Raw genomic sequence first — 8,092 nt, 5'->3', positions numbered from 1 at the left:
AAACCGTTAGAGGGGGGATATGAACGCGAGCCAATAGCGGGGCTCTTCTCCCAAGATGCTTTGTCTAGAAAGCCTTAGTTATCGTTTGACTTTCGTCACAAAAGGGCGTATTTCAACATGAGTGCCGCGTACGCATCACGTTACGAAGCTGTGTTTCTATGTTCGCATCCGAAAGGACCAAAAATGTCGCGCGGAGCGGCTGCTAAGTATATGAAGAAGTCTAAGGCGTTTGTGAGTAAGTGGGTGAAACGTTATTTCGAGGTCAAAAACGTTGATGACTTGCCGGATCGTGGCTCTGTGCAGAAAACGACGAGAAAGGAGGACAAAATGATTTTACGGGTTTTGATGAAGAATCCTTGTTTATCATTGCGTGGCGGGCAAGCGGTTTTACTTAAAAAGGGTCTAAATATATCATGTCATACTATAAGAAGACGTTTACTGGCTCATAAAGTGAAATTTCGAAGCACGATAACGAAACCGTTGCTGTCTGAAAAACACGTCGAAAAAAGACTTGCTTGGGCAAAAGAAAATTTGGACCGCTATTGGGGCAACGTAATTTTTTCAGATGAAGCTTCGTTTTGGGCAAAGTCTTCTATCAGACGTGTCTGGTCTACCCAGGCCAATAGACTCATCGAGCGGACCGTTAAACATCCGGTAAAGGTGCACGTCTGGGGCTGTTTCTCAAAACAGGGATTTGGCACTTTACACATCTTTACACAAAATTTGGATGCTGCTAAAATGGTCCAAATATATGAGAGAGCTTTATTACCATCTGCCCAAAGGTGGTTTACGAGGAAAAATGAAAATTGGCTACTGCAAGAGGACAATGATCCGAAACATCGGAGTAGACTTTGTACTGCGTGGAAACAAGAAAATGACGTTGACGTACTGGATTGGCCTTCACAGTCGCCAGATGCAAATCCAATTGAAAATGTTTGGGCGCTTATAAAGTTTAAGCTCCGAGGAAAGAAAATATGGACCGTCAAGCAGTTAATTCGACAGATTCGATTTATATGGAGATCTTTGTCTGAAGATTATGCTGTAAAATTAGTAGAAAGTATGCCTCGGAGATGCCAGTCAATTATTGATAATGGAGGCGACTGGACAACTTATTAATAATAAAGCATCGCAGTCTATATCATGCATAATGTGTACAAATTTTTTTAATTTATGTATTATCCTAAGTTTTTGAGTTTTGCCGTACACGCTCTTATCAAACATACTGTATTTTCTTGTAAATTTTTTATTCCTGGAACTCTCTAAACATGGATAAAATTTACCCAAATCAATTTTCCAAACGTTACCATTTTTAAAAATATGTGTTTTATTTTTATATTATAACTGTTTTTAACGTTATTGAATTATATTCAATTGATAAAACTTTTTTATTAGTAACTTTTTAATAAACAATGAGCGATGCATGAAACTTATGGTATGTTACTCATAAGGGTGAGTTGTATATTATATGTGAATAGGAAAGTCATTGCTGGAGAGTAAGTTAAAGTACATATTTACCTTTTTTTGTAATATCATATAACGACAAATTTTATTGTAATTTTTACTACAATAATTTCTCCGTGTTCAAAAAGACTGATGTATAAACACACTGAATAAAATATTATTTTAATTGAGATTAAGTAACTAAAATCATATAGTGTCTTGTTTTAAAAATAATTAAAAGTTACAAGAGATTTTTTCTTAAACTACGAGAAACTAAAATACCGATAAAAATGACAAAAAGATCTTGAAGCAGTCAAAATGAATCCGTCAAAAGCATTAGTAAATTTATATTTTTCGATATTTTCGACACTAACTAAAAAAGAAAGAACTAAATTTCGATAACTTTCCGACATATTTTTCTTAATAATCTAAATAAAGATTTCTTTTATAATGGTCGCAATATTGATCGCAATTGCAAAGAAAAAAACATCGATACAAACATCATTTATCCATATACATCCATATACATTAGCGCATAAATGTTGTACAACTAACAGTTTTAAAGTTATCTCAACTGTTGCAATGAGTTTGCGATTATAGTTACGATCAGGGTTGCAATTGATTGCAACCAACATTGACGATTATAAAAAAGCTTTAATGTTGATACAAACTTCCGATTGTAACTGGTCTGATTGAGATGGCGCAGTCAATTTTGAGATCTTATAATTCAACTTATGAAAAATTCCAGGAAAAGTTAATTTTCCAATTTTCAGTTCATATACACACGTATATACACAGAGAAAATTATTTCTTTGAATTTAATAAATTTTATCGCGTCCAAACAAATTTTATTATTCGAATCATTAAAAAAAATTAATGTTTTAATAAATAAATACGATTATTTAATTTTTCACATAATTTCATTGTTTGGTCCAAATGCTTTATTGTTTGATTGAAAGAAAAGAATAGTTTAATCCAAAGAAAAATATTGTTTTACTTCTATATAATTCTATATTTTACTTCTATATAATTCTGTTTAAATAAAAATTTCAGAAACTTGACATTTTTTCGCATTACTGAGTCTCTTTTTATTATTTCGTATATATTATCTTTTTCTCTCATGATTCTCTATTCAAATATTTATATCAATCATCCTGTCATGTGGTTACCCATTTTTCTTCTTAACCACAGTCTGAATTACTCGGTTTCAATAATTGAATAGGCATTAATGATTGTAATTATAATTTTGACGACAAATCAATAGTATTATGTTTATAAAGTTGGACGTATAGTATACACTGAGCGACTGAACGATGAACGTGTGATATATTTGCATAAACTTTACGCATAAACTTTTTTTAACAGCAATATGGGTGGATCGGCCCGAATATAGATAAAATGTTCTATTTGGATTCATTAAGGCAAACACACTTTTTTAATCGTAAAGCGAAAGTTTGCATACGTTGTTCTTTCATTGTTCAATTGCTCAGTACATATTTAGCTTAAAAGTTTGGCGGAACTCTTAGTTTCTCGTCGCAAAACTCTTGATTGATAACGTCAAAAGCGAGAAAACACACGCTAAAAATTTTTAAGAAGAAACGAAAAAATAAAACTTTTTTACTTTTAGAGCTTTTTATTTTTCCGAATTTTTTAATTATGAATGATAAAATCTCTTGGAGACTTGCGGAAAAATTCGTGGAATTTAACGTGCACAAATAATCAGTAAAACTAAAATCAGAAACAACGAATACATCTAATCTAAACCTGTAGACTTCCTCCAAACGATACACGACTCGTTGTCACAGTCATTATGTAAGCACTGTAATATTTATAGGTGTATGTGCGTAAAATACGTTGAAATAAAAAGATGAATTTATGAAATGATACAATCGGTTATATAAACGTATAAAGTAATTCGAACACTTTCCTTTTGTTCGAATAATCAATAAATAAATAAATTAATGTGATACGCAACTTTTCTCTTTAACTTACCTTCTACGCTTTTTTCTCAAAAACCTGTGGAAAAGTCGGACAATTCAAAAATATATTTTTAATTTCAAAGAGTTATGCACAATATGAGAGAGGATACTCTGTTGTTATCAATTTCATATTAGTACGGATAAAATCCTTAGAATTGGAAAGATGATCATAAACATCCTGTATATTATACAAATATATATATATATTCTCTTGAAGGTATTATCGTTATGTTTTGGTAAAATAACTAGAATAACTATTTGCCAGCCTCCTATTTGCAATCTATAATATATCTAGTCAGTTTATAATCTTACTACTAAATTGGGTATTTACTTATGGATTTTAGATTTTTTTATTCATTATAGCATATAAGGATTTTGTAATGTAAGTGAAAAACATTGACTGGATTGGCTGATATGCTGACGTTCTCAAACTTGTGAAATCGACGTCCAGGAACACGGTAATAATGCAACAGGGATCTACATTATCGTCATCCAGATTGGATATTTCTGAGACAGATTCGAGAGATGACACCTCGAGATCTAAGCGTGATTTTCTGTAAGAACATTCAAATAGTACATTAAATCGATAGTTAGATGGTACTATGTCAATTCCTAAAATTAATGCTTTATGTCATTCGATAAATCGACATAATGATGATGTCGCTAAACTTCTTCTAGTCAGCAAAGAATCTTCTAGTCAGCAGACAGGAGATCGCACATTAACTCAGCTTCTCGAACAAGGAGACTTTTATTGAGGCTGGCTGCACACTTGTCAGTATTCTAGAAACGAATAAGAATGTTCAAAGATTGCCGGCTAATGATGTGAAGGATATTGTCACTGACTTCAGTGTTCAAAATAGTCTTTATCCCGAAGTTGCATATCGTCAGGTTATGAATAACAGAGAGATTGATTCTAATGACCATTCATCATACACTGCGATATTCAGAAGCAGAAAAAATCAACACAAAATATGCAGAGGAGGATTAAGATCTTTCCAATCTTATCATAATCACCACTTCACCTAACGAAGGTTCTGTTCTAGAACCATTGCTATTGCCATGATATATTTATCTGATCTTCAACAATTTCTTTTGCATGCTAAATATAATTTTTATTATATTTAGCTTGCAGTACTGATAGTATTTATAATGCAATAATATTTCTTATGAAATACGAAGACATGGAACAAGTTTTAAATTGAACGATTAAAAATAAACTTATTAGATTAACTACGTTTAATCTAATTAAAACGCAGGCTGTAGTTTGTGGGACTGCACGACGTGTTGTAGTGTTGTATGGTGTTTTGGATTTGAATTTATTACTAACATTACATTATGTAATTTTCACATGCCACTTATTTTGGGATTTACATTACTAATATGCTATCAGATATATGTAATTAAGGTAATAATTAAGGTAGTAATAATAGAAAAGTAGTAATAATATCAGAAATAATTAAGGTAGTAAGAAAAATACGCTTTATTTTATCAGCTTCTGCAAAAGTATAGTATGTCTTATTTTAAAACATCGCCTAAGTCTAATTTTTCCTCATATTGATTATTGGAATGCAACTACGAGAAGTACTACACATAACCAAAATCTTCGTTTGTAGTGTTCCTTGAATGCATCTGTATATCTCCCAATATTCTTATAAATTGCAATGCCCTAATATAACAGTTTATGCAATAAACTGCTGATAGAAGGACTTAATTCTTCACTTTCCTTCTCGATGTTGCCACTTTCGAGAAGCTATTTCTTTAATTTTCCTTAACTTAAATTAAGTTTTCGTTTCGAGTGATAAGAGTTTTTGTTAATAATTTGATATTATCATTTTATCGTACAGCAATTGGTACAAATACATTTTTAGTATATCTTTCTACATAAGAATCTCAAGTTTTGCAATTACAATATTCGCTCCTTCTTACATTATTTTTTATTGTTGACTTGTACTATTCAGACGACTTTTTTCGTTTAAGTAGTACAAGTCAACGATTAGTCAGACGACTGAAAATTTTTCCGGAGGCAAGTATTGCAGTAAATCAAGTAGCCGAAAAATTTTTCCTAGAGTAAGTAGCACAGATTAACAATAAGTCAGACGGTTTAAATATTTTCCTCGATCAAATATTATTAGTTAATGGTAAGTAAGATGTTTAAAAAATTGTTCTTTGACTTAATTGTATAAGTTAACGATAAATTTGACAATGAAAATTTTCCCTTGAAAACAAGTAGTATAAGTCAATGACAAATCGGACCGTTAAAAATTTTCTTCGAGCAAGTAATACGAGTTATCAAAAAATAGAAATTTTTTACTGCAAATATTAATTAGGAAGGAATAATAATAAAACGTGTGAATCTCTCATTATATAATAAGAAAATATTTATTGAGTTATATATATTACAATTGTATTAAAATATATTATAATATTGATTTATATATCACAATACAGTAATATAGTACTAATATTTATACGATAATAATGCAATATATTGAATCACACTCGTTGAATTACTTAATATTAGATAAGTATTTTTTATCTAAAATATCTCTGTTATTTTCTATATTAAAGAAAATTGTATAAAAACTCTCTCTCTCTCTCTCTCTCTCTCTCTCTCTCCCTCTCTCCCTCTCTCTCTTTCTTTCTAAATTGTGCGGTCGAAAGAGTTGACTGATCACAATATTTATTCTTTTCAACCACATAATTCATTTCATATACATTTTTCTCTAATATGGAAAAAAACAGAGATATTGTAGAATTTAACGTTAAGTCACTTACTTTGTATATTACAATCATATATAACTCGATACACATAAAGTGTTTATGTCATATTTTATTTATTGTGAATTACATATTGCAATATAATTACAATATAATTACAATATAATTATAATCAACTGACACGATAGATACACACCGCAACGCCAAGTACATAAATAAAATAACAGATTGTTGGAAAGTTGTATGCGACTATATGCACGACATATAAAGGTGACTTATATTTATATGTTATTCACATTATATTTCCCATTATTTTTACATAACAACCTATTTTATATAAAACGTACAATGAAGTGAAACGACTCGTCACAATATTGACGAATATCTCGAAATAAACATATGTACATAACATTCAAGTAAAATAAACTTTTCATGCGGAACACATTTGAATATATAAAATATGCATAAAGTAGTATATTTTTTGCACGCGCTGCCGCGTGTTTGAAACAATTCACATTTAATGATGAAACTAGGATCGTAAAAAGCAACGTTTGATTAATCAATCTCGCTGGAAAAGGAGAAGAAATTGACACAACGGAAAACAAATATCAGTCATAAAAATAATCTACCGAAATAAATCATATACAATCATTTGTTATACGAGGGCATTTAATATGCATGTTAACAGTGTCCAATTATACAGCGACCGTATTTATTATTTACGACGACGAAATGTTACAATCACAGGGCGCGCGCGTATAGTAAGCTTTTATAGAATTTAGATCAAATTGTAGAGTTGCCTGATAATTATCCCAAACATTCTTATAGCACGGCATTCTGTACTATCATCAAAAACAAAAAATTTATCTTGAAACGTTTATCTCATAAAATTATTTTTGCAATAAGTACAAGTATTGATTCCATTCGTGGAAGTTGTACTGGTCAGTTTTTTGACTGTTTTTCACCACAATTAATAGAGAAAAAATGTTTATTTGTATAATTATCAGTTGTACAAAAATACATGCTTTATTCATAGCGATAATCACACAGCTGGTCGACAAATTACGATAGATCATCATCGCGACGACGAATGGCTCGAATTCACTGGGTAGATTCGAGAACGTGAGAGCTCACGCGGAAAAGTGCAAAAGGAAGAAGGTGAGCGGTGCTGCAGCGTTAATTACGGTGCGCGGCGCTCTTAAGTGTCACCATTTAGCCCGGGATTAATCTGTCACGCGGTGAGCGTGAAAAACTATCCGTTTAAGAGGCCGACTCTCATGGCAGACCGTTTGATTGGCAGCTCTCGAGACAGACAACAGCAGAGAGAAAGAGAGAGCGAGTGAGAAGAGAAAGAGAGAGAGAGAAAGTGAGAGAGAGAGAAAGAGGGAAACGAGAAAAAGGAGATAGAGTTCCTTTGCGGTGCGTGCTCCTACTCGCGTCCCTCTCGCGCTCGCACTTATAAAGCCTCTTCGCTCGCGCGTATATTCGACTCGGAAGTGGTGCGAGAAGAGAGGGGACGAGACACGAGACGAGAGCGCAGGGTAGCGGAGGAAGACTTTATTTTCGGTAGTCCGATGACGTTCACCAACTCGCGCAAGCGAAGAGGAGCGCGTCCTAGCGCGGAGGAAGAGTAGATGAAGACGATGTCGTAAAAGAAGAAGAGAGAGAAGAATCTGAGGAGGAGGAGGAAGAGAGAAAGAAGGAGAAAGGAGGAGAAGAAGGAGGAGGAGGAAGAGGAAAAAGAGAAAAAGGAGGAGTAGATGAAGAAGAAGAAGAGAGCACCTCCGAACACAATTTAAAAGATGACGAACAGCCGTACAGCCAAAGGGGTACGACCGAACGCAAGAGATAAAGAACGTCGTCTCTCGCAGAAAAGACAGCGAACAATTGGGAGACGAAAGGGAGAAAAAGAGAAGATAACGCGATAAATAGAGAGGAATATTAGATGAACAGAG

The sequence above is a fragment of the Odontomachus brunneus genome, unplaced genomic scaffold, assembly GCF_010583005.1.
Source record: "Odontomachus brunneus isolate Ranch 3 - 2012 unplaced genomic scaffold, Obru_v1 Obru_scaffold_105, whole genome shotgun sequence".
NCBI lineage: Eukaryota > Metazoa > Arthropoda > Insecta > Hymenoptera > Formicidae > Odontomachus > Odontomachus brunneus.
Note: the sequence above shows the minus strand (reverse complement) of the source record.